This window comes from Passer domesticus, chromosome 11, assembly GCF_036417665.1.
Source record: "Passer domesticus isolate bPasDom1 chromosome 11, bPasDom1.hap1, whole genome shotgun sequence".
NCBI lineage: Eukaryota > Metazoa > Chordata > Aves > Passeriformes > Passeridae > Passer > Passer domesticus.
This window is the reverse complement of record NC_087484.1, coordinates 1306767-1334517: the sequence shown is the minus strand read 5'-3', so window position 1 is coordinate 1334517 and position 27751 is coordinate 1306767. Positions and strand designations below refer to the sequence as shown.

Below are 27751 nucleotides of genomic sequence, written 5' to 3'. Positions count from 1 at the left end.
GAATGTGGGGATGAGGAGGAGCACAGAAGTTTGGTGGGAGCCATGGACAAAACCAGGAGCATTTCCAGGTCCCTGAATGCCCTCCCAGCTGGGCACGATGCTCTGGTTGCAATAAGCATCTCAGGCTGTGTCAAGGGAAGTACAGGTGGGATATCAGGAAAAAGTTTTTACAGAAAGAGTGATGAAGTTCTGGAATGGCTGCCCGGGGAGGTGGTGGGGTCACCATCCCTGGGTGTGTTTAACAAAGCCTGCATGTGGCACTGGTTTAGTTGAGGTGTTAGGGCTGGACTGGACTCTATGATCTTTAAAGTCTCTTCCAACCCAGTGATTCTGGGAATTCTGTGAACTCTATAAACCCCGATGGATTCATGGAATGCTTTGTTCACTCACCAATTTTTTTCCTGGGTGAAACAACCCAAGGGAGCCTGGGCAGTCTGTGCCACAGAGGCTGCCAGTGCTGGCCCTCCCAGAGCCTGGAAATGCAGCAGCTAAAGGTGGGAAGGGATGTCCCCAGTCTGGCCCCTGGAATGTCATTGTCTCGTGCACTTTTGTGTCCCACAGAAGGACCAGAATCACGGAGTGCAAGCAGGAAATTCAATTATTCTGCCATCCATTAATCCATGAATGGCCACTGTCTCCATCATTCCCAGGGACAGGGAAAACAAAACTCCTTCAGGGGAGCTGGGGGTTCCTGAAGGATCACAGCCAGGTGAAGGGCATGGAGACCATCCTCCTCCTCACCAAATGTCCTCCTGGCCTTGCACCTGCAGCCAGCAAGGCCATTCCAGGAGCGAGGGTGATGGAAACCTGGCTGGAAAGGGGATGTGCAGTGATGGAAAGGAAGACAGATGATTTCAAGCTGTAAATAATGCTTTTTCCCTCCACCAGGATTTGTACAGAGAGGCACAGGAACTGCCGACCTCACCCTGGCTACAGCAAACTGTGAGCATTTAAACACAATTAACGCAAAATACCATTTAATTCGAACTGCATTCCCTCATTTGCAGCACATGGATAATATTCCAGTGGGGTGTGACTCTGTGGAAAGTCTCGTGAGCAGCACTCACTGAGCTGGAGCTCTAAGTGGGACTTCACAAAGGATAATTTTTATTTTTGACATCAATTTTAAAGGAAATTCAAACCTAAGTAACAACTTATGTTCCCAGCTCTCAGCAGAGCCGCTGGGTCCCCAAAATAAACTGTTGGTTTAACATTTATTTGTGTACAAACCCGCACACATTTGTTTGCAGAGATCAAAGCAGGTTTCCAGTTTGCAGACGGAGCTGCGGCCGTGGCAGAGCTGTGGAAACCCTCCCCGGGTGTTTGAGCAGTGTGTGCTTAAACACAGCTCTGCAGCCAAAAAATCACACAGAGCCCTGGGCTCCGGGGGCACCCACGAGCCTTTGTAGGCTCCGTTTGGGATTTCAGAGGGGAAAACATCCCCGGATCAGTCATTTCCCAGCGTCTTTATTTCCCCCTCAAAGCGCAGGGCAGCAAACAGCTCTGCCAAAGTGATGTGAAAAGGTTTCCAGCTGGGAGGACGTGTTGGGATCTTAAGCCTCATGCTGGAGCAGCTCCTTGCTGCTGGAGATGAATCCCAGCATCTCGCCCTTCTCCTCCTGGAGGGGAGCAGAGCTCCAGCTGTCCAAAGGGACCTTCCACAGCGTTTGTCCCAGCCCATCCCTGGGGAGCCAGCCCTGAGATCCATGGGGAAGGACAAGTTAATGATGATTGTGCATCTAAGCCCATCAGGGCTGGAATTCAGGGATCAAGGAGTGCAAGAGGCTCTGAAGAGAATCAGAGTTACCTCGTGTTCAGACGCTCCCCGCTGGGCAGATACTTGGAGCAGCAGATGTAAAGTTAATGGCATTTAATAAAGTATCTGCAAAGGGAAAAATACCAGCTCAGTATCAGAGAGAACAGGCTGAGTGCTCTGGCTGCATTTCCATGGCCAAGCTGGTTCCATTTTGACCACCCCTTTATCAACATTTCAGGCATGATTATTTGGATACTAAAAAAAAAAAAAAATAAAAAATGGGCTGCAGGAAGAGCCCAACCTTGTCAAGGACGTGGTGGATTTTAGCTGATGTTGGTTTCTGCTCAGTGCAACTATTGGCAGCTGCTGTGTGCGAGGGGGTTGATCTTTAAAGCATCAATTCACGGGATGTTTGTCTTTCCCCGTGCCTGCTGTCTGCAAATCCTTTAGCAGGCAGAGATCTGGGGCAGTCCTGACCACAGCAGCATATTTTATTTGTTGAAAATCAGTTTTGTATTGTAATAAAGAATATTTGCTGTGGCAGCCTGGGGTTTTTCTGCAGACTGATTTATACCTGTCCAGACAGCTAAAGAAAAATGCCTTAAGACTTAACAGCACAATTCTATTATCCTAAGTATCGACTCTCAAATTCCTGTAGTGAACTGACTGTGAATTTCTGATTAAAAATGAATTCTAATTAATTTAAGGATCAGAAAGAAACAAAAGGAAAGCAATGAGCTGCTACTTGACATCATGGATGGGAATGGTCTGGAGTGGATGGAGGGTGGAAAATGTGGGAACAGATCCTGGAATCCCAGAGTGGGTCGGAGGGCCCTTAAAGCTCATCTGCCATGGGATGCCTTCCACCATCCCAGCTGCTCCAGTCCCCTTCCAGCCTGGCCTTGGACACTGCCAGGGGTGGGGTGGAGCAGCTCTGGTGCGTGGTGGAGCTGGGATGGATCCCCTGGCAGGGCCTGACAAGGCAGGAAGGGAAACCTGCAGTGAGAACATCACGGAGAGCTCCTTCCTGGAGCGTCCTCCTGCAGACATTTCTGGGTCCACAACTCTGGAAGTGGGGGTCCAGCAGCTCAGCTCCGTGCTGGAGGGCAGAAATGCCAAATTTAACATCAGCAGGAGGAGGTCAGGGAGGGATGGGCACTCCTGGATGGACTCAGGGCTGGGAGAGGGAGCTGAAGGGCAGTGAAAAGGCAGGAATGAGTCAGTTTGGAAACATTCTGTGTTTATGATCTTTGGCAGGGGGTGACTTTCTGCTGCTGCTCTCTCCTCTCCCCTGGCTGGGACCCCGCTCCTGGCTGGTCCCCTGTGTCCCCCTGGGATGTTGCTATTTATGGCACTTTGGGGTGGGTGTGCAGGGGCAGCGGGGCAGCCTGGGCTGGGCCAGCCTAACCCTGAGACACAGCTCAGCTGGGACAAGCTGAACTCCCCTGAGACCAGCTGCCCGAGGAGGGGCTCCCCCTTTCCAGAGGGGAGCCCCAAAAAGTGCCCAGGGTTGATTGTGGTGTGCCCCTCCTCCCCTCCCCCTGACTTCCATGGGCTCCTTCCACCAGCCCAGCTTGCTCCAAGCCCTGTCCAGGCTGGCCTGGAGCACCTCCAGGATGGGAATGCAGGTGACACGGGAAAAACAAGTGATGGAAATGGAAAATGGTCACTCACACAGGCAGCATTCATTAAAAAAACAGCCCTCAACCCCTGTTTATTTAACTTTTTGTTTGCTTGGTTTTAATTCTTTAATATAAACTAGTCAGCTTTAATTATTTTAGATGCAACCAGAGCCCCTTTTTTTCTGATTTAAACCAGTTATAAATATAATTTTCTCGTTGCAAACCCAAGGAGTCCCTAAAGCAGTTCCAGATGCCAGACATGGACATTTGTAACATTCCTACTGGGGGGAGAACTTTGGATATTGAATCCAAAGCAACAAGTTTAACAAACAAGACGCTGACACATGAAGAAATAGCATGGCGAGAAGAAAAAAGTTCAGTCTATAAAATTTCAATGAAACTTCTCCAGTTGGTACAAAGAGTTTTACAAACGTTGGTTTAAGCAAAGGCACGGCTCAAAAATGAAACCTGAAAAAGAGTGAGAGAACTGGACTGGGGAGAAGTGGAATAAAATGGAAGGAAGAGGCAAAGGAAGAGAATAAGCAGTAAACAAATGGAGACTTAAAAACAAAGTGCAAAATGTCAAAGGAGAAAAGCAGAAAATCAAAAGAAATGCCAAGGAAGAATAATTTCAACAAGGCAGGGATAAAAAATTGAGCTGTATGAAGAAAAGTGCAAGAAATACCAGGAGTTATAATGTTCTAAAGACAACAAAACTGTGAAAACACTCAGGAGGGAAAAGAAAATATGAAAAACCTCATTTTGTATTAATTGTGTTCCCTTTCAGACACCACATTCCAAGGCTGGAAAAAACTGCTGTAATGAGATTATTGTTTACAGCAGGTTATTTATTCCTCAGCTGCTTCCTGTTCAGCCTGCCTGTGTTTGATCTCATTCTGTCAAACCTTGCAGTGCAGCCCTTGAGTTGCTACCTGGAAATAAAGACTTAATCACGCCAGTGGATTTGGAACAAAAATCCTCATTATGGCCCCATTTTTCCTAAAGGCTTTGTGTGATTACCCAAAGCTCAGGCTGCAGCTTTGCAGCTTCTGGCAATCTCCAGCTATTGATGGTTGGGGTTGTTCCTTGACCTTGAGCAGCTTGGTTTGGGGTGGCAATCACCCAGGATCTCCCCTTCAGAGCAATGCCAAGAAACACAAATTCAATTAAATATTGGAGCCCAAATATTTAGACAGAATAATTGCATCTAATCCCTTAATGGTTGTTGAAAATCGCTGCCCTCGCACCATGGCAAATCTTTGTATTTTTGGGGAAGGGAACGTTGGGAAATAGGCATGAAACCCCCCAAAGAAGCAATTAGCTGAATAATCCCAGGAATACACTGAGGAAGAGAGTGGGAAACGTTGTATGGAGATGTGCCTATAGAGGGAAAATGATTTTATTATCGTGTGTTTTAAACAAGCAGGTGCCCACATTTTTCATGCAACGGCGCAATTGCGTTAGGCGCTAAAATCAGATTTTAACGTACTTTTAAATGTTCTCCCTTCCCCTCCACTCCAGGGTTTGAAAGTGTGGCTTTTGTCACCATTCCCGAGGCTTCCAAAGGTTCCTTTGACCAGCCCACAATTACCAGAGCTGGCTAATAGACCATCTCCTTGATAAACTTCCTCGTTAAGGGGAGCCCAGGACAAAAAACGAGCCTGGTTCTTTAAAAGTTTATCCCTGTGGCACCATCGTGTAAGCATCCATATGGGACAGTAAAAATGGAAGACGACACATTAAATGACATTATTATAAAATGCAATACTCTTGGAATGATCCCTTATTAAATTAGGCTCTATGATCTGAGATGAATTTCCCCGATCCCTAATCCATCACCAGAGAAATATTAAAAGATAGGTCTCAACTGGCATTAGAATCGCACTCAGTCTCTACTTTCATTATTTTGAATTAGGGTGCTACTGGGGGGAAGCCTCTTAATGAGAATTAGAGTGATTCACTGGCCTCCTTTTGGATTTTGACAAGTAAAATATTAACTCTTCAGTCACAGCTGTCGGAATTAAAATACTTGGCAGCCACAGATGCACAAATTAAATTGGCCTTTATGTTTCCATATTGCTGACCTCCTTAGAGGCAAAAACATCAAACCCAACAATAACAGCAAACCCACAGCATGTCATTCCTTGGAAGAAAATATATTTATTGAAGTTTTTATATTTGTTTCAGTTTTGAACACATAATTGAACAAATACGGGACGTTTCTACAAAAGGCTCTTATTTTAATTTTGCGTTCTGTAAAACTTCAGCTACAAATCAGTTCCTCTGAACCATTAATCAGGCAATAAAATAATAAATGAAGTTATTTCGGGGATTTCTTAACTGTTTAAACCAACATAAATCAGATTTACATGCAGTGCATCAGTGAAAACATCTTAATGGCTTTGACTGGCATTTCTTTGGGATTGTTTCTCTGGTTTTAATAGATTCTTTTTCTTAGAAACAATATTTGAAAATGCACAATTACTGCAAAAGAACAAGGCTTTTTATTAGCAGCGCTCCAGTTTGGAACAGCAAAACAAGCTGGAGTTTAGCAATGTCAAGAAAAGATCCTTTCTGATCTTTCCCCCCTTTTTTGATTTACTGCTGTGGCAGTGGAATTTCAGTTAATCTCAATTAAACATGCCTCAATTAAGTGTATTTCAATAATAATAAGAGTTTCCAAAGTGGAATTGCAGCATGGAAAAGAAAGGTAGGGCGCAGAAGTGATGCAGAGGTGGTTTTATTTTTATTTTTATTTTTTAAGCTCTCCTTAAAGGCTCTGATCCATCAGACCCTCGCCAGGCGGGGTTTGTTATCCTTGCCGTGTCTCTGGTCACCTCCAGCGCTGTCCCTGCTCCCTAACGATCCCACATTGATCCAGCTGGGATTGCTGGGAGCAGCCCCAGGGGGATGGGGATGGGATGGGATGGATGCCCTGCAGCTCCTCACCCTTCCCACACAATCCCTGGTGAGCTCCCTGGACCCGTCCTGTGCGAGGAAAATCGGGGGCTGTGGCCGAGGCAGGCACAGGGGGGTGAATTTTGGCTCCTTGGGAGAGGTCACACATGGAATTCCTCCACGGAACTCCTCGGATTTGCTGCAGAGTGGAGAGGCTGTGACAGGATGGAGCACCTGGTGTTTGATGGGAGGAAACGGAGCTTGGATCTCTCTTGCTGCTTCCCCAGTTTTCACTCATCCATAACCAGCCAGGGGAAGGTGCTGCCTCTTCTGCTCCTGACAGGGGAGTTCCAGGGCTCATAACACAGCATCGTTGGTGTCTAAAATGATCCAGCTCTGAAACCTTAACATTAGGAAGTGTCTTGTTATTCCCTGGCAGGGGTCTGCTGGATGCATTTGCACTGTGCACATTTGTTGTTCCCCCTCTCCACTGGCACTCCCCAGTGACGTGGGACACACTTGCTGTGCTCAGGACAAAGGAACCGGCCTCAAGTTGTGCCAGGGGAGCTTCAGGTTGGATATTTGGGAAGTTTCTTCACCAAAGGGCTTGTCCAGTGCCAGGGCAGTGGTGGAGACCAATCCCTGGAGGTTTGCCAGCCCTGGGGAGGTGGCACTTGGGGACGTGGGTCAGCGGTGGCCTTGGCAGTGCTGGGGTGGTTGGACTTGATGGTCGGAGAGGGCTTTTCCAAGCCTAATTATTCCTGAGGATGCTGAGGTGGCTGGGACAGTTTAGGGCTGTGACATTCAGAGTCACAGGTCAGAGGTCCAACCACACTGAGTTGTCCCAGAATGGGGTCCCCATGCTGCTCTCAGTCACACACGGGGACAACATTCCATCAGCAATCCTAAGGCTCTCCTGGAACCACTTCTCCATTGTTTTCATCCCTTTTATTACATTATCTCAGCCATGCAAACAGCTCCTTCATGGCATTCAGGCTTTCCTAGGAGCACTCACCCCATCTTTCCTCCTTGCCACATCCCCACTGGGTGCTGAAGCCCTCCTCCCTCGGAGCACCGCTCCAGCCCCATCTCAATCCAGAATTCCCAGTCTGGATTGAGGCTGAGAACCCACACAGAATTTTCCAGGCTCTGTGGTTCCTTCCTGGGTGCCTCGTCCAGAGCCAGGAGCACCACGGAGCCACCTGGGTGTGAATTAGTCCTGGGAACTACTTAATCCATCTTCCCTGGAATTAAATGTGCACGGAGAGCTGCCGGGGGCCGCGCTGCGGGCGGCTTTAATTTCTTTTTTAGAAGGCATTAGCAGAACTCGATAAAGGGTCAAGTAATTTCATCCAACTTGCCACCAGTTAGTTAAGGGGAAGCGACAGGGCTGGAGCCTGACGTTGTTACAACCCCGCAGAATCATTTTATACAACAGGAGGTTTAAAATCCCATTTTTTTAGGCCGGAAGAGCGATGGCGGGAGGAAGGGCGCCGAGCTTTAACAGATTGCCCCAAACGGGCACCACGAGGGATATCTGCAGTTCTGGGGGAGGGCTGGGAGCCCCGAAATGAGATGGTTACTTGTGGCACGGGAGCGGCCGCGGAGCGAGGCCGGGGAGCCTGGCCGGGGAGTAATTCCCGGGAATTGTGAGCGGACAGTGGGTCTGCGGGGAGCGCTGGCAATCATGGCGGAAACAATGTTTGCATCGATCAGCTGTCACGGTGATTTATGGCTTCATTTTGCTGTAATGGAGAATTAGTGGAAAGATTATCAGGGACTCAACACTTTGGCTTGTTACCCATGTCCAGACGAGCAATTTGTCTCCCTGAAGCAGTGAAATACTTGTGACAGCTCCAACACTTGCCCTAATTCAATCAAGAGAAAATGTTGGAATTAATTTGTTACAAGAAAATTTAAATATGTTCAGCAAACAGTAACCGCAGAGCAGCAGCTGATTTATTGTGCTCGGCAAGATATCGATCCGCTTCGATCTGGTCCATGTTGAGGTTTTAATGTGTAATAATTTCCAATTTAAAGCTCCTTTTCAAGATCACGGGTTTAAAGAGAGGGCAGGCTGGGTCTCAAGACCTGATTAGGAGCCTGTTGCAATGGCTTTGTCAAAAGCCTGTTTGAATGTAAATTCATAGTTATCTTTTGCACTATCTTTAATATTCTTGACATGGATTTTATTGTGTGTCAAACCTCAGGCCAGCTGCCTGCCACAACCATTAATGAAACATCTTAGGAAATAAATCTCAGTCTTTATACAATATTTTTAAAAACCTGAAACATTAGATGTCAGCGAAAAAGGTGGAACGGCATCCTTTTTTCTCCCCCCCCTGCACAGTAAAGCATCAGAGACGGAGCAGTTTTACAGCTCCCCTACACAATTAGATTGAATTATTGTGCAAATGCTATTATGCCATAAGCCTAAATTCCAAAGTCTGCAGGAATATTTTAGGTGCTTGTACAGATCTGTTATCTTCATTGAAGGTGTGACAGCTTATTCGACCCTTACAGATCTATAATTTTTAAGCTTTTCATTATTAAAATGCTCTCCCCTAACGCCTGTAGGGTGACACCGCTCAGGGAGGTGGCTGGAGAGTTGGAAATTTAGCTCCTTATAATTCATGGAGCAGCCGTGGTGGTCTGCAGGCTGTGCCAGCTCCTCTGCCACCCAGCCCCTGCAAAAGGGGGGGAAAAACCAAATGTGCTCAATGAATCCTTTCAACCACATTGTTATGATTGATTAAAGGGAAACCCAGGGCTAAAACCTTGTTTAATAACCAGCTCCAACTCTGAGTTTTCGCCAACATTTTTAGAACATCAGTGGGTCACATAATTAGAGAGCAATCCTGTTCAACCTAATCAATAAAGAGTCGTCACCACCATTGGACACAGCCACAGCCAAGGATTTTTTTGCTCATTAGTAGAGTTTGTTTTAGTTATTCTTAGTTTTGCTGTCTCAGACTGAGCACTGAAAAATCATCTCTCTTCATTTTAACTGGTTTTGAAAGTATTTCTAACAATGCCTGGGCTGTCAAACACAGGGTTTGGGCATCACCACTGGGTCAGCAGTGCTGGGAGGTGCAGCCCCCAGGTTCTCCCAGGAAAACCCACACCAGGCAGCAGGATTTTTCCCAAATGGGCGATGGGAGAGGTGTGTGAACACCTCAAGCCCACCTGGGTGATCCCAGGAGGGCGTTTGCACCTTCCCAGTGCAGGAGAAAGGACCAAAGTGCTGGAGAAGCCGAGCTCCTGAGCTGCCCTGGTCACCAGAGCACCTGCACTAAATGTCTCCATCCCTAAGTGTGTGCAAAACCCTGTTTGAGGGATGGATGTTATCCCACCAAACAGGAGCTTCCTGCCTGGCAGCCACAGCCACTTCCCGGGCTCTGGACTTGGCTGGCTTTGGAGAAGCCTTTGCAGAAGCAACGTCTGGCTCTGCTGGAGCTTTTGGAGGCAAAATGTGAAGATTTCCTGGTCCTACATCCAGTTCTGAGTGAAGGGAATCCACAGGATGTCCAACGGGGATCACATTTGGTCAGTAACTGAAAATGAGGTGCATTTGGACAAAGCAGCCACACGTGGTGACCTCTAGGAGGTGTTTTGGTGGCCTGGCAGCACAGTGTCCCCTGGCACACCCCCGGGGAGGTGACACAGCGGGATCATGGTCACTGTGCTGGGACACATCCCTTGGATGCACCTCGGTCCCCTCCAGACAAACCCTTCCCTGACTCCTCAGCAGGACAAGATTCCATCTGCCAAGGGCTCCAAAGACTCCCTGACCTCGGATGGTGTCTCTGGTGCAAGGATTCAACGCTGCAGCCTTCGCTGGGCAGCCACATTCCCACCTCACTCCTCCCCATGATGGAGCTGAACGTCTTCCCCCTTCCTGAGACATTCTCTCTTTATCCTGCCACATGTGTGCACTCAGTGCCTTTGGTAAAGCAAATACAATTTTATTAAATTCTGTGCATGCGTTGGATCATAAAAGAAAAGGGATTATGGACATGCTGTAGCAGCTTTATGAAGGGAGGTGTCCCTGTATTTCCGAGATTCACTCTGACTGGGGCCTTCAGGATTGGGAATTAATATTTTTTTCATAAATGCCGTGCTGATATTGTGCTCCCACCTCTGCAAATCCATAATTACAACTCAGTTTTTCATTACAAACTAGAAACGTAAATATTTCTGTGGTCTTTGATGGAATTTAACTTCTGCAGCAAATAATATCTGCACATGTGTTTCTTATCTTGTTCTTTCCCGTGTAATACCAGGCATGCTACAGCCAGTAAAATATTATTATAAAAGTCCCTTTGCTGCAAATCTTGACCAAAAAATCCACAGCTTTCTATCAAAAGTATTCCTGAGGGTTCCTGGGAGCCAGCAGAGCTCTCGTGGTCGGGAAGGCCACGGCAGGAGCAGCTTTGTCCTTCATGGTCACAGCTTCAGGGGGTGTCCATCCACAAGATCTTCTACTCTGCTCAGAGACCCTCACATCTCTTTTCCCTCCCAGTTTTTGGGGAGCCAGGCTGCTGCTGGGTGATTTTGGGAGGCTCTGAGCCCTTGGAGAGCCATCCCTGGGCCCAGCAGGGAGGGAGGGCCCACACCAGTCCTGTGTGACCTGGAGGAGAATCAGGCCCTGACATTTTAAATTGAATTAGACTGATATTTAAACCAGAGATAAACTGACATTTAGAACAGTCCAATGTTCTGTTGTTTCAATTTGCTTCTTTTTTTCCCCTTTCTTTCTTCATTTTTCATGGCTCAAGGCCCCACCACATTGGAAGTGGCTCACTGGGGGTCTGCTGCTGGATCATGACCTGCAGGGACCCCAGGGCTGAGGTCTCACTCTTGTTCCTCCAGCCCTACAAGCAAGAAGAAACCTCCTGGCTGACTCCAGCGGGATGCAGTGTTGTCCTCACCCGTTAATGTGTCAAAAAGCAACACCAAAATCAGCTTGTGATGGTTCCCCAGCCGTCAGGAGCAACGCCAGCTTAAATTGTATTAAAATGTTGGTCAACAGTGCTAAAAGGCAGCATTGTAGATTAATAATATCGAGAGAAATCTAAAAACCTCATCTCATTTGCGGAGCCTGCATTTGGTTTTCTTCCCTCTCTCTCTGCTGGAACAGCCAAGAACTGGTTTGGTTCCCTGTGTGCCTCAGTGAGCCCCAGAAATGAGCTTTTCCAGCTCCCACTCATCAGCGTGGCCCTGCAGCCACGGGCTGCAAATCCCACTGGGGGATGTTTATTTGTTTTTAAAAAGTCGTATCAGAATCTGGATCTGCTTCTGCAATTGTCTTTAGTGCTGAAATACAAGTTTAGGGGCTGCTCATGGCTGCAAACAGCAGAGCTGGGAGAGGGCTGAGAGAATGGCATTCCTTTCAAGTCAGATTTGCACAAAGCACAAAAAATCTGGGGAAAAATAATCTTTAAATAAGTTACCAATTGTGAACTTTATAACGGTGCCAGCCATTAACAATAGACCCTCTTGGGGTGGGTTTTTCTCCCTTGCCATAACAATTTTTTCTTTCTGCAAGGTCATTTTAGGTCCTCAGCCTCAATAATTATTTGCTCCACGAGCCGTTGCAGACAGGGCTGTCTTCAGCCTCTCAGCTCGGAGGGAGAAACCCGAGCACGCCTTGGGATCCTTCCCAAATCTCTGCCAGCAGAAATGGCTTTATTTTGCCCAGAACAAGGATGACAAGGGGTTCTCCACGAGGCTCTGGCACCTCTTGGGCTCTGCCTGCTGCCCGTGGCCCCGGAGCTGGGGGGAAGGACGGGGCTCTTCCGTGGGGGTGAAGCCCTGGCTGGGCTTTTCCAGCATTCCCATTGTTGCACAGCTGAATCCAATCACTGCTATTTGTTTTTCAAAACAGGGCCCAGCTCCCTGTTGCTGTGTGATGTTTTCATCCGCTGACATTTAAAAGAGCTGTTTCAAAACAAGCTGAGAAGGTTTCTAGAATGCCTCTATTTTTAAGGTTTTATCGAAATCAGCTTTTAATTATCTGTTTGGAAATAATTGTTAGTAAACAGCTCCGTGCCTGCTCTGAAGGAGCTCACCAGACCTGTAAAAACCAGCTAAAAACGGCACTTTTTGGGAAAGGAGACGATTTTCCAAACCCACAGAGTGATCGGATAATGCCCAAGCCCACGTGCTGCATCCCAGACAATGTGGCTGTGATTAACCATTTCCTTCAGCTCCTGATCCTTGTTCCACTCAAGAATAAAGGTAGAGCAAAGTTATTTAAAAAGAAACAGCCTCTTCCTTGGAAAACCCACAGCTGGGCTCTCCTGCCTGCGGGGAGCTCCCAGCAGGAGCAGATTTCAGGAATTTCTGAGCATCCTGTTGTGATGGAGGGTCATTCTGGGGGATGCATTTTATGAAGGGTGGGAAATTGGTTTTGCTTGATTATGGTTAGGACTCTCTTCAAATGATCTGCTGGGACTTCAGGATGTCGAGGAAGAAAAGGGAGAAGGAATGAAGGCCTTCAGAAGACAATTCTGACCTGCTGAGCTGTTGTGTCTCCTGCTCCCGCCACAAAGAGCTACCAGATGTCCCTGTCTCCTTTCCAGGAGGGCTTCTATAATTCACATTCCCAGGAAAACGAGAAACCCAAAAACCAAGGCTGACTCACGTTTGCTGTGACCACGGGCTTTGCCCACTTGGCCATCACCACATGCGGCCTGGCAACAACCAATTACTGATCATTAATTATCAGCAAATTGTCAGAGCCGAGTTTAGGCCTCATGTCCCTAATGCCAGCTCACAATTCATTTAATTCACCCCAGCCTAACCCAGGCTGGACTCTGGAGCTTCGCTCACTCAAAGACAACAATCCCTGTGCCTGGATCAGAAGGAAAGGCTGCCAAAACCTTCTGAGGAGTGAGGAACTTGCAGGAATTCCTTCCAGTGAGGCATCCATCCCTATCCCAGCAGCAGGGCCTGGATGACACGGGGACATTTGGACATTTGTTCTCCCTTGATAAGGAGGTTTTGGAATGGCTGTGACCTCTCAGGGGGTGAGGTGTCATGGAATCATAAACCCATGGAATGGTTTGGGTTGGAAGGGACCATCTCATTCCAGGGACACCACGGAGCCTCCCTTGCTGCAGCACTCCAGCCTGCAAAGCTTTTGGCATTATTTCATGATCTGCCAGAATTTGGCTCTCTTGGTATGAAGGACATGTTCCAAACTGAGATGCCTGTTTAAATCCCACCTGGCAGACCCAAGCTAATCAATTTACCTTATCAAGCTGCAACGTCTAATTAGAGCTCTCCTGACACCACTCCCAAGCTGGGTTCAGCTCGACCTGGAGGCAGTGTAGCCCTTTTATTACTTTCTACAACTTAATCACTGTGCTTTAAAGATGTTTTCTCTGAATTGCTCAAAGGTTAGCCCCTCTGTCAATTTAAGTCAATATCCTCTTCTTTTCAAAATTAATTGCTATTAATTAATCACCATCTGAAGGAGTTTATTGGTATTGATTGGGTCCCTTTTGTGTGTTTCTGTGAGATCTCTCATTGGTCCTCCTGGCTGGGTTTGTTTTTCCCCCACAGAGCCCCTTTGGGTGAGCGTGGGTTAGCAGTGGCTCCAGACAAACATCCCAATGTCCAGGATGATCTTTCTGCCGAAGGACATCGATGGTGTAGGTGCCTCTGGATTTCATGTGATTCTCTGTTCTTCCTGAGTCACCTAAAATATCAGAGCTCTTCTTTCAAACCTATTTTGAAAATAGGTTTTGAAGGTGTGTCTGGGTTTTGAGTTGCTGGCACCCTTTCTCCTGTGCCCATGGGATTGAGGAGCTGTCCCAGCACCCACACCTCAGTGGTGGGACCCTTGGGCACAGATGGGGGCCATTCAATCAGGACCAGACCACACATCTCTCCCTGCTTCAGCTGCAGTGGGAAGGAGAAGGCCTCACCACAGAACCTCAGTGCAAGGCTCTGCTCCTGCTGCTCTGCGGGAGGCAGGAGGGTGGCGATGGAAAAGCATTAATTTGCTTTCAAGTTTTGCACCGTTATTGGCATTTTCTCTCCGACCTTTTTCCCAGTGTAATCAAATAGCGGCGATCAATACATTAAAAGTCAGTTTTCCTTGGAAGCCTCTCCTGGCAATGTGGAGTGACCAGTGCAGCACCATCTTCCCAGTCAATCATTATACTGGATTTGGGGGGTTACAAAGACCCCAGGTTGTGTTGGGACCTTGCAGGGCTGAGCAGAGCGGGGAAACGCAGCAGGAGTGAGGATGGTGGTGAGAAGAGGTTTCAAACTGAAGGAGAACAATAAACTGTTTTTCACAGAATGAGGAGCCATTTAAACGTAGCTTAATCTTGGGATCAGTTTTATTTCAACAAACCTGTCCAGCAGCAGGGACTGGGACCCTTCAGAGCTCCCTGATGTCCTTGGGACACCCTCAGGGTGATTCCCACCTGAGAGGAGAAGCAGCCACACTTCCCAGCCTGCCAGCAGGACCCACCTCAGCTCCTTCCCTGGGGATGAGCGGGGAGTGATTCCTAAAGCAGAGCTTCCCACCACTCCCTGGAAAACCCGATGGCTTTTCCAGCTGCTGGACAGGGTTCTCATGATCCCTCTGGCCGGTGTCACCACGGGCCCAGGGCACTGTCAGCGTCACTCTGCGTCTGATCCAGGACTCCAGGAGACACGTTCCAGGCTGCTGAGCCTGTCATTTGTCAGCCTCTGAAAAGACAGAATTCCTCCTCTCCAAAGCTTCCCCAGCTCCCCAGGGATGTCGTCAGCGCTTTCACCGCCTTGAAAAAAATGTCATTTTTCTTTTTAAAGAGCACTACAATTATTATCACCAGGCCTCGGGGCACTTCACCCCAAATCACACAATGCTATTTCGGGTCTCTCTTTTACCACAAATGTTCAAAACCAGCTGCTTAAATCCAGTTTTCAAAAGTGAATTGGGCATTTAGCAGCCTGAGAGTCCCTTGGCGCCTCTGAGATGCTGTGGCAGCTTCCAGTCAGCCAGGAGCACCCAGAGGCTCTGTCCTGAGGCCAGGGACCACGTCAGAAATGCCTTTCCGGGATCCTTCAGGGCCACATGGGACTTTTCTCCTTGCCTCACTCTTCAGGATGCCCAGATGTGAGGATGCAGCTGTGCAGCGCTGACTCAGGCAGGGTTGCGCTCACTCACCTCACAGAAAATATGGACTGAATTTTGTATAGAAGGATTTTTTGGATTAATCCTTGCTCAATTTGAGGGGCTAATTACTCCTGGGACAGGGCCCACAGGAGTCTTTTTCCCTGTGCAGCCTCTCCTGACCGTGTTTATGAGTGAGTTTCCCTGAGCACCTCCAAGACTGAAAGCTTTTTTTTTTTTACGAGACAGATGGAGCTGTTCTTTCCAAGAGTGAGCAATATTTAACCTTAAGCACTTTCAAATCCGGCCTCAGGAATATTGAGATGAAAGGCTCGTGGCACTAAGCTCCTTTCAAATGGATATTGCAGCAGAGCTGCCTGGACATTTGTCTGGCTGAAGCTGAGCAGTGTTTAACATGCTGCCGGTGTGCCCGCGCTCCTCGAGGAGCCCCGACAAGAATAAATACTCGTCTTTCAGATTTAATTTCCAGCGGCAGCTCCGCTCTCGCTATTGTGTTTCTTCTGAGCATCCTTTATTGGACTTGAAGTTGCTGAGAGTGGCAGGGAGGGTGTGGTGAGATGGCTTCACCCTCTCCCTGCCAGTGTTGAGCACAGCTCCTGGGGCTGGGGTTGGGACAGGGGACAACGGCCCTGGTGGCTCAGCATCACCGTGACACTGCTCACCAGCACCGTGCTGCAATGCCCGTGGTTTGGGGGGAAAAGGTCCTTAAAAATCATCTCATCCCATCCCTGCCACGTGCAGGGACACCTTTCACTATTCCAGATTGCTCCAAGCCCTGTCCAGCCCGGCCTTGGGCACTGCCAGGGATCCAGGGGCAGCCACAGCTGCTCTGGGCACCCTGTGCCAGGGATTTCCCACTATCCCAGCCAATATCCTTCCCAATATCCAATTTAAATCTACACTCTTTCAGTTTAAATCCATGAGTTGTAATTATTGAAATGACAATATTCAATCAATGTAATCATAGAGTGATTTGAGCTGGAGAATAACAGCTGGAGAGAATGAAATGGGAAGTAAAAATACATTTCCAAGAGCTTTTAGGTTTTCTCTTGGCCTGATGATCAGATTCTTTACACACAAATCCTCATCTCAAAGTTGTGCACTGTGGGGGGAAGGGAGTGACTTCCTCCTCACTGCACAAAACACTTCTCAGGTTTTCTTAGGCTCTTGTGTATCCTCTGAGTTTTCCTGGGAGCCTTTTGGCTTTGTCCTCTGCAGTGGCCCCATGGCCCGGCCACGATCTGTATTTGTCTTGATCAGGATATTAAACCCCAGTCGTGCACAAAGCACCGAGGTCCCAGAGCACCACTGTTGAACTAAGAAATCATTATCATCAGCCAGAGGAGAAGGATGGATGATGGATAATGGGTCTCTCCCTGCCCAGCGATCATTACGCTCCTGCCGATGAGGCAGCAACTGTCTTAAGTCCCATTAGTGGATGATGGGCTGTCTGGAAGAGGATCCTCATTGCTGGGCAGGCAGCTCACTGCCTTAACCCCGCCGGGGAGGGACTGTCCCCTCCCAGCCCAGCCCCCGCGAGTGGGAAAGGTGAAACGGCGTCTCCCGCCAGGCAGGAAAATGCAGAAACTCGAGCTGAAGGCAAAATGCACCTTCCTGAAGGGTCTGCTGGGCAAAAAATACACTTAGGCACGTGTTGATGCAAATCTGGGGGAGTTTGGGGGTTTGTAACTGAGAGGTGTCTTTTATGTCTGCGCAGCATGGCGAGGGTTAAACTCTCCGGGCTGGGGGTGCAGGGAGCAGAGACAGCGGGGTCACCCCGAGGGGTGCTCGGAGCTGTGCACACCCGGGGTCACCCCAGGGGTGCTCGGAGCTGTGCACACCCGGGGTCACAGCCAGTCTGGAGGTGGGCAGCAAAATTGGAATGAGCTGGACAGCAAAACTGCTTCAGCTGTGAAGGGGAGGTGGAGTGGGAGCCACTCCCAAAGAGATGTGAGAACCAGCCCCAAACTGATATGGGAGCCACCCCCAAAGTGATGAGGAAGCCACCCCCACAGTGATGTGAGAACCATCCCCAAAAAATGATGTGAGAATCATCCCCAAAATGATGAGAGAACCACCCCCACAGTGATGTGAGAACCATCCCCAAAGTTATGTGAGAATCATTCCCAAAGTGATGTGGGAGCCATCCCCTGGATGGAGCAGGGGGAGGCGAGGATGCTGCCAGGGGTGGGGAACAGCTCTGGGGTGTCTGAGCAGCCCTGTGGGCTCCTGGCATCCATTGCCAAGGTTGGCTGGGAAATGCCGTGGGCAGGGCTGGGTCTCTCCTGATCCTGCAGATGCAGAGAGGGCCTCCTGTCACAGCCAGGTTTTCTCCTGTTGCTGTGTGATCCCTGAGTCCTGCAAGGTGTGGGGGGATCTGTTAATCCCAGAATGGTTTGAGTTGGAAGGGGCCTTGAAAATCATCCCATTCCAACCCCCTGCCACAGGCAGGGACACCTCCCACTATCCCAGGTTGCTCCAACCTGTCCTCGGGCACTGCCAGGGATCCAGGGGCAGCCACAGCTGCTCTGGGCACCCTGTGCCAGGCCCTCACCTCCCTCACAGAGAGGAATTCCTTCCTATTCACAGAATCAGAGAATCACAGAGTAACCTGAGTTTGAGGGGACCCACAAAGCTCATGGAGCCCAGCTCCAGCTGGGACCTCCCACCACAAAGGGTATCCAACCCAACATCTGATCTGAACCTCTCCCTGGTTAATGCCCCATCCCTCTAGAAAAGCATTTGCAGAACTCAGTAATTTTAAGTAAACTTTGAGGAATTGAATTTTAAGTCATATCTAAATCAGATCTGTCCCTGGCCTGTGACCTGGGCACAGGGTAATGAACAGAGGTATCTGCTGGGTGTCCCCGGGGAGCAGCTCTTCCCTTGGCAGCTTTGCTCTCAATTACACGGCCCTGACTGCTGTGATTCATCCTGACGTGATCCCCTGGTGATGAGAGCCCAGGACAGGATCCTGTGTTTAGCTGGAAATACATTTAAAAATGCATTCTGGAGGGTTTTCTTTAAATTATTAAAGAACAGTAATTCACCTTTTAAACTCACCAAGATGTAAAGCACTTTATGGACTATCTTTCAAATCGTTTTAAAAATCTTCAGATCCCCCTCGTGGTGCTCTCATAACTATTTAGTAAAACAATAATAAAACCAAAACCGATACAAATGTTGCCTGTTGTTTAGAGAAGTAAATATCCTTGGTAAGTCTTAGCAAAGCACTTACAACAGAGTGGTTTGGATGCAGTCCAGACTGTTCAATAGTTAATATATTATTCATATTAATAAAATAATGTTTGGAAAGGCACCAAGAGTCATAATCTGTGCAGCCAGACCTGGGGTTTAGCAGTTAGTTGACAATTAGTTACCAGCTGAGGGTTTCCCATGTTTCTCTGAGTTTACTGGGGTGTGAAGAGGATTTCAAGCCATGTCACTGTCACAGCTGTGATTTATTCAGCATTCCAGAGTCCCAACCAAGCTTCTCCTGGACCCTGGGGCTGGGTTTTCACCCAGGGCGCTCCAGTCGTTGAAAAATCAAATCCCAGTGGGACAAAAGTTTGCGAAGTTCCTGGGTGCCCTGGCTGGGGACCCCTCTGTGCCCCCGGCCCTGGCCAGAGCCCTCGCAGCAGCTTGGAGGGGCTGAACCCTCCTGCCGGAGCAGGGGAAAACAAACGAGCCATTTGTAACCCTTAATTTAAACAGCTCCCGAAGTAATAGTATAAATAGTATAATGCAATTGTAATGGCTGATGAATTATGCATGCAGCCTCTTCCCTCTTTGAATATGCATGAGGCAGGAAATCGCCAAGTGGCACAATCTTGCTGCTTTAGTGCTTACTTAGAGCGCTGCCCCGGGCTCTGGGGACAGCCAGCCCAGGGCTGCAGCTCCCCCGGCTCTGCTCAGCACCGGGATGCGCCAAACCTGCTGAGAAAGAGCTTCTGCTTGGGACCAGCCCAGCAGCAAAGCCTGCACTGCCAGCCTTGGGCCAGGAGGGTGTCAACACCAGGGCCAGCCCCAGCTTTGTACAGCCCAGCTTCAAAATCAGCATCATATCAAGCCAGTTCTAGGAGCTGAAGCAAATAAATTAATTTCAGTGACAGGAATAAAGTGGATCTAATTAGAAGTCCCTCTGCAGTGCCTCATTAGTGTGGTTGGTAAGTAAATGAAATTTCAGCAGTAGTGAGTTAGACTATTTGTCTTGGGGTATTTTTAGGATTCACAAAATGCCAACAAACCGGGTTTTCCTCACAGAAAATTTCCTTCATCAGATGTCTGGGGGCCTTTTTCACAGAGCATGGCACAGCCACTTCATTTACATTCCTTGGGCACTTGCCTTGCTCTCTGCAGCTCATTCATAAATTGAAACAAATCAAAGGGATTTTTGGAGACAAATGGATTTTAGCTGTCTCACTGCCTGCCTGTAACTCCACAGAGCACCGTGCTGCTGCTGAATCTGAACACTTCAGAAACTTCCTCCTTTCCCCCCCTGTGAATAAACCACTCTTTCTTCCTTCTATGGGTGCCACCACCCTCCTGCACAGACACCCCCACGTCGCAGGGTGATTTTATTACAGGCCTGTGCAAGGAGCAGTCATTTGTCAGTCTTATTCAACTTGAGGCAGCTGTTGGTAACCTGCAATCCTGGATTGTCAGTCAGCAACGATTTCCCTTGACTTTCAGTGCCTAGAAAGTCATAGCCCGTGGTAATTTAATGAGCGGGACATAAAAATTCCGCTCATACCCACCCAGCAGTGGTCCTGACAGATCATTTAGTGAGAAGCCCTCCTTTCAGGACAGAGCTCTGCGATGGAAAGCGCAAAGTGATCCCATTAATTATGTCCTCAACACATCAGAACCCCCAAAACCCCAGCAATTCTCAAGGCTGATGTTTTGGGGATGTGCTGCCACCTCCGATCCCGTTGTTATTACACCACCACAAGGTCTGGGCGTTGGGAATTTCATCAAATTAATGGAGGTGCTGTTCTGGAGAGGTGGCCGAGGGACAGGTGCCCTGAGCAGGGAGTGACCTGGAGCCTGGCTGAAGAGCTCTGCTCCTTGATGAGGAGAAGCTGGGAGATCCCAGGAGCTCTGCACGCTGTTTGGAGCTTTCCAGGATTTGTTTCTCATGCAAAAAGAGGGGTTTTTGCATAAAAGGTGAGATTGCTGCCTGGGAAAGGAACAGGCTGCACCTGTGTGGAGGCATTTGGGTGCTTTCTGCCTGGACCTTCCATCAGTAGGTGCTCACAGCCTCCCCTGACACCTGGAATGACAAGAACTGGGAATAGCAGGGGAAAAGCTTCCCCAAAACCTCATTTTGTAGGACTGGGATAAAAACCTGCATGAGCTATGCCCCATTTGCAACCTGAATTTCTCTATTTAACAACAACCCCTGTGATGCTGGCAAAACGTTTGCATTGGGATTTTGGTGTTCAGCTTCCACCTCCAGAAATGCTGGAATTAAACACAATTTTTATGGCAGATTGAAGTGCTCAAGGCGAGGCTGGACAGGGCTTGGAGCAACCTGGGACAGTGGAAGGTGTCCCTGCTCATGGCACGGGGAATGGAACAAAAAGAGCTTTAAGTCCTTCCCAAACCAAACCATTCTGTGATTTTAAGCCTGATTTTAACACAAGAGCAGGCTTAGAGAGGTGGCCCAAAATTGGGGCCTACCCATTGCAATCAATTCTCACAAGAACATTAATTTGAACTGGGCTTTTAAAGCTTTATTAGACTGCAGAGGTTTGGACAGCTAAATTAATACAAAGTCTCTAACAGATTTTCAGCCAATGGCTGTGATTAACATCTTTATTAAAAATTTTTGCATCGATTAAATTCAGACACTTCCATTCTGTTCCACAGTGTAACTGCCTAGAAATTGGGCCACACAGGATGATTCATAAAGTTTAGATACCAGAATAACATCCTCAGGCAAGAATAATTTGATTTCCCCCCTCCCCTCCAACATGTTGCCATAGATTTTCCTAAATGTTTTACAAACAGTTATTAAAAGCACATTGAGAATCTGAATTCCCCGTGGGCAAAATGTTTTTGTACTTAACTTTCGTTTAATTCAAGAAAAAAATCCCATCTGGTTGGAGTTGCAGCAAAACATGGGAAAATCCTTACCCAGCTATCACAACAACATCGATGTGAACCCAAAGATTGCTGGTGGCCACCTTCCCCCAGCCCATTCCCTCCGGGAGCCCCATCTGGGATCAGGACAAGGCAAAGCTTTGGGGCTCAGACGTTTCCCCCTTCCCAAGGTAAGTTTTGCGGGATTCCCGGAGCCTGCTGAGCCTGTCACCCCGTGGGTCATGGGGTGGCCCTGACTGGACAACTTGAACCATGGAATCCTCATGGAATGGCTTGGAAAGCTCAGCCTGGCACTCCTGCCGTGGGCAGGGACACCTGCCCCACACCAGGCTGCTCAGGGTGGTACTAAACAACAGTAGGTGCTCTGGGGCAAAATGTTCACAATGTTCTTCCTTACAGCCACCATCAGACATCAAAACCACTCCAGCATTAATTTAGTGAGATTCAAAATATGCATTTGTCAGCTTGTGCTTTTAAATAGCTCCTAACTGAGCAAATAGATGGGAATTTTAAAAAATAAAAAATAAAAAAAATACCACAACACCTACCACCCCCTTTCAAATCTCCCTTCCCTTAACAGCCCTGTAAATTTTCAATGTCATATTCCTGTGCATGGCTGCCCTTAATCTGACAGTGTCACAGGGATCTATCTTCATTTTCTCACTCTTTTCATAATCTAATCCTCAACTCTAACATGCAATTAGTGCCCTCCTCGCCCCTCGCATACCAAGCAGGCTGATTGCTACAGCTTTCCCTGTGCAATCCATTTAGCCCCGCGCCTCATAATGAATATGTACATTTGGAGGACCTCGCCGAGGAGGGTCACAGGCAATCAACCTTGAATTCAATTATGCGAGTCAAGGTTAATGACTCGGCGCAGTGGTCGGAGCAGCGAGGCTCCCGCAGATTAAATCAGGCTGTCACAGCTGCCAGTGCCGCGTGCCGGCAGCGCGACACCGCCGGGACAGGGCTGGCACCGCCGGGGCAGGGCTGGCACCGCCGGGACGGGGCTGGAAACCGGGACAGGGCTGGCACCGCCGGGACACGAGTGGCACCGCCAGGACAGGGCTGGAAACCGGGACAGGGCTGGCACCGCCGGGGCAGGGCTGGCACCACCGGGACAGGGCTGGCACCGCCAGGACGGGGCTGGAAACCGGGACAGGGCTGGCACCGCCGGGACAGGGCTGCCACCGCCGGGACAGGGCTGGCACCGCCGGGACAGGAGTGGCACCGCCGGGACAGGAGTGGCACCGCCGGGACCGGGCCGGCACCGCCGGGACAGCGCTGGCACTGCCGGGACAGGACTGGAAACCAGGACAGGGCTGGCACCGCCGGGACGGGGCTGGCACCGCCGGGACAGGAGTGGCACCGCCGGGACGGGGCTGGCACCGCCGGGACAGCGCTGGCACTGCCGGACCCGCTGCCCGCCTGCCCTGATGGCACCGGGCAGGGCCGGGACACGGGGGTGTCCGTGCCCTGCTGATGCTGGGGGGACAGCGCTGCCACCCGGGCAAGCCGAGGGCTTCTCACGGCACAAGGGTTGTACTCTGCAGGAGAAACCCCAAACTCCAGCCTTGTCCCATGCCGCGGTCCCTGCCCTCGGGGGAGCCCGGAGTCACACCTGGGTTGGGGTGCAGACCCCACAGCGCTCATCGGCTCCCACCTCCCTGCTCATCCCACAGTCACACTGGGTTAGGGTGCAGACCCCACAGGGCTCATCGGCTCCCACCTCCCTGCTCATCCCACAGTCACACTGATTTAGGGTGGAGACCCCACAGGGCTCATCGGCTTCCACCTCCCTGCTCATCCCGGAGCCAGCATGGCCCAGGTCCCCACAGGTGGCTCCGGTGCCTTCTGCAGCCCTGCCAGGGCCAGCTCCAGCTGAAAAGTGCCACCAGCTCATGTGGGACCTGCCAGGGAGGGCTGCTCCCAGCCCAACCCTCACCCTCATCCCCCCAAGGACAGGTAATGCTGTTTCAGGACAACTTCCCAGCTGATATTTAAACGGCGCCCACTTTGATTTTGTCTCTCAGGGACACAATTATTTTGGTTTGCTCCAGGACTAACGAGGGTGTAAAAGAGCTTGGAACAGGCTGGAGCTGGGGCTTTGGTGGGAACTGCAAAGGCTTTGTGACAAATTTGGGGTATCCCACCACAGAAAGGTGTTTTGTGCAATGTGTTCACCCCAAAGAGAACCAGAGCCCACAGCCAGCCCTGCCTCCCCCTGCCCTGCCCGTCCAAGGCTTCCCACAGGGCTGCACACTGAGCAGGGAGTTATTTAGTAGTGCAGACAAATTAAAAACATAAATAACCTTCGACTGTCGGAATCTTTTCAATAAAAACAAATTATGGGGGTTATGTATGTAAAGCAGTTTCGCTTGGTGTGAAGAATCTTTTACAGGTGATTTATGCTGTTATTAAATATGGGGCAATTTTTAGAACCAAATCACTGCTGTCATTTGGGGACCATTACATTGTATTTAACACAAATTCCTAATGAATGTCTTTTTCAAAATGTTCTTCCAATGCTTAGATTTTAAAAGAGAAACCCCTTTCTTTAAAAAAGATAGTTTTGTTTATTTTGTCTTCTTTTCCTTCCTTTCCACTCTGAGGAAAAAAATTGGAGAGGGCAAAAGAACAATTGCAGTTCCCATAACTGGGCTGGACAGAGATGCAGCCCAAGACCTGGCAGAGCATTTTAATACATCCAAATTCCTCATCCCTCACTTCGAAACATTTCCCACGCTCAGATGGGCATCCATGGCCTTCCAGCAGGTGCCCATCACTCTCCCCACTGCCCAGTGTCAGCAAGGATGTGCCTCAGGAGATGGAGTTTTGGAATATCCTCACTAATTCCTTGGTAAAAGCTGAGGATCCTTCTGGGTTTATTGTACTTTTCCCAGTGTCTTTACAGCCAAGGTGTTCAGCACTTGGATGTGCAGGGCTGGAGGGCCTGGCCATCCCAGGACAGCCCTGGGAAATTCATCCTGGGGAAAAGGGCATCTTGATTTTTATGTTTTAAAGTGCCAGCTTTCCCCTCTGCCCAGCACTGCAATGTCAGGGGAGAGGGGAGAGCCCCCTGAGCGGGGTCAGAGCCAAAAGAGCTCCAGGCTGGGGCTGCTCCGTCACCTCCTCCATGCCCTGATGGCACAGACCACCATGGACCCACTGCTGGCTCCCCACGATGATGGGACACTTTCAGTTGTACTGGTTATCAATGCAGGAGTCCTGAATTGCTCCCTACAAATGGTGATAAAAAGGGAGGATAAAATACAGGTGGACAGACGCAAATCCCTTCCTGCTACTTAGAAACTGGAAAAAGTTTCTGGAGATCCATTCAGCTCTATCATCACGAGTTAAACATTCAGAAATCATCTCTCCTGGGCAAGAGGAACGAGCTTGTGAGGGTACAGTTCAGCCCTGGAAATTTGGGACAGACTTAAACTTCCAGAAGAAAATATTTGGGTGAGATCCCATGATGTGTGCCTAGGCTGAGGGGTCAGAAATCAGGAATTTTGGGAAATCCTTTTCCCAAACAGGAGCAGTTCCTGCAAGTGGTGAAAAGTTTGGAAAACAATTTGGTGTACAGGTGATACACTGGTGTGACTGGTACCAGCATCCTTAAATTTCCAAAATAAATTGTTGTAGCAAAACCTTGTAGCAAAATATATTCATTTTTAGCTGTGAGATCAGACATTTCAAACCAGTGTCATTATTACACACATTTATATTAAATTAAACTTTTGCATTAATAAAAGGCACCTCAAACCCAGACTTTGAGACACTTACCTGGGAGCCTCCAAAGCTTTCTCAATGAGAACTGAGAGTTAAATAAAGCTTTCCAAAGGATTTGTCAGGTAAATGTTATGGATTGCTGTGATTTAATTTATGGAATTAGTTTGACTTTCAATTACCAGGCTTCACACTGAATCACTTTATATTTTGAGCTCTGTAAGTAGCACTCCTTACACTCGATCTTTCATTTGGGGAAGGATTATCAATAATTAGACATCATGGCCTTATTGATCAACTAATCAATAACCACATTAATCATCAGCAGTCTGAAAACAATTCACTCTTTGCATGAAAAGGAGTCGGTACAATCAAATTAACATCCCTGCAAGTGGTACCTTTCTGAGAGAGAGGATCTGTGAACCTGCTGCTGCACACCCAGATAGGCTTTGCTCTTTTTTTGAACTTCTTAATTAAGTTTGGGTTCTTGTTTCTCAATTTTCTGCTGTTGATTTGTCACTAATAATAACTTTTGGCCCAAAAATGTGTTGGCTAGAGAGATAGCCTCCAAAGGTGCCAGTTTATCCCCACAGGGACAGTACAGAAGGATTGCAGGGTGAACCCCGAGGCTGAGCTCTCATCTGCATCCCCTCATCCCAAAGCTCAACAAAGGTGAGCTGGGGCTGCCCCCCAAAGCAGCTGCTTCACATAAATGCCTCTCTCTCAGTTTTTTCCCCTTTAATCACTCAAAATTTTCACAGGCATTCCAAAGAATTATACCTGCACATTATCCAAGTTACACAGGCTTTCCCCAATGCGGAGTGGAACACCTGATTAAGTTTGTGTTTGCTCTTCTTGGTCATAAAAAATCATTTATAGCCAAGCCTCTCCATCAATCAGGTGAGACTATTAGGAAAACAACAAACTGCCCAATAAATTATCCTAATCTGCTGTAAAACTGATCTTAGTAATTAATTTAGTCAATTATATTTAACCAGTTGGCAAGTGGCCTAAATAATGTAATCACATCGGGTTTTTCACAGAATAAAACCTGAGAGAGCTGTAAAAATCATTCAGAGTAACATGGAACTGTAATTTTGATTTGGGATGTGACACAGAGCCGTGGCTCAGGTGGGCACACGGCCTCAGGCACAGCCATAAATGGTTTTTGTGGTGTCACTGCTGAGGGGAGATGGGGTGAGGCCTCCTGGCTCTGCTGAACCCCATTCCCTTCCAGCTGTGGGATGGAGGTGGCTTTAGGGGCTCCCTGTCCAGAGGGGAGGGGACTCTGTCTGCTCTGACACCCCTGGCAGGGCCTCAAAGCTTTGGGCCTGGGGTCACAGCTCAGCCCCCTCAGCTGAGGGAGAGCAGATGCACATCCGCCATTTTCATGGGAGTTGGGCCTGCAGGCCTCAGCAGGTTTTGTTTGTCCAGAGGCAAACAGCAATTCCTGGCCTGGTTCCGAGCAGGATTTTTGTGTTTTGTGTGTGTTTTTGTGCTCATTAATCCTCTGGATTTCCAGAGAAATCAGCGCATCCTGGTGGGAATGGCGTGTTTGTTTCCTACCTCTTTGCTCTGGTATCAGGGCCTGCTTCCGCACCTGGAGACACCGGCAGCCGTTCCAAAGGCATTCCATGGAGACTTGATGGCTAACTGAGGACAAATCCATGTGCTGCAACTAATGGAGTTAAACAAAGGCCGTGATTATGGCCAGGGAGGGAGAGTTTGCTGCAGCAAACCCTAAAAAGGACCTGTTTGTGAGGCAGCCATTGGGGAGTGCCCTGTGCGCGGCTGCACCGCTGGAACCACGTTCCCAGTGCTCCCCTGAACGCCGCCGGTGCCACCGGCGTGTTCCTGCTCCTTGCCAGGCACATCAGCCTTGCTTTCCAACGATAAAAACATTGCTCAATCTCTCAACAGTCTCATTTTTCTCATTAATGAGGGGGCTCATTCCATGCTCCCCTCTCCACAAAAAGCAATCCAAAACCTGGCAAAGCAGCAGCTTTGTTCCACCATGGTCACCCGAGCCTTTGACTGGGAGTGACTGGGAATGACTGGGAGTGACTGGTGGGGACAATGGGGGCTCCTCTATGTGATATCACAGGACGTGCCACTCATCCTGAGGACCTCAAACTGCTGGCATTGGAGTATTTTAACTTTAAGGAGGAAGAAGTTTTGCACTGTGAAGTGGCAACAGGGCTGCTCCTCACCCAGTGTGGTCCTGGGAATGCTGCCAGGGACACAGATCCTGTCCCCACATGGGGGGCAGCAGGGAACAGCCACTCCCCTCCCAATGCAATTAGTATTACTTACCTCAGCTGTTCATTAGTCGTAGTTGCAGTAGTATAATACCCTCCAATGTGTACATCGATACCCATTTCCATACTCAGATCCATACATGCCTGATTTCCTTGCTGGTGACTGTGAACCAACCTGCTGTACCCCAGCAATTCCTTCTGCTCGGTGCATGACATGGAATCATGGAATCATGGAGTTGTTAAT

The 27751-nt window shown here is 48.8% G+C and overlaps 2 long non-coding RNA genes across 3 annotated transcripts; one reads left to right on the top strand and one right to left on the bottom strand.

Moving 5' to 3' along the window:
- Window positions 1-643: 643 nt before the first annotated feature.
- On the bottom strand, window positions 644-27079 carry LOC135278518 (uncharacterized). 2 transcript variants are annotated; one of them, XR_010346001.1, is made up of 3 exons: window positions 26816-27079; window positions 1808-1882; window positions 644-1697 (listed from the first exon to the last, which is right to left on the bottom strand). It is a non-coding gene; the product is annotated as an uncharacterized LOC135278518 (long non-coding RNA). The 2 variants fall into 2 exon arrangements; XR_010346000.1 differs by lacking the exons at window positions 644-1697; window positions 1808-1882 and adding an exon at window positions 6103-8021.
- On the top strand, window positions 13348-15874 carry LOC135278522 (uncharacterized). Its single transcript, XR_010346004.1, has 3 exons — window positions 13348-13679; window positions 13846-13934; window positions 15641-15874. It is a non-coding gene; the product is annotated as an uncharacterized LOC135278522 (long non-coding RNA).
- Window positions 27080-27751: the final 672 nt, after the last annotated feature.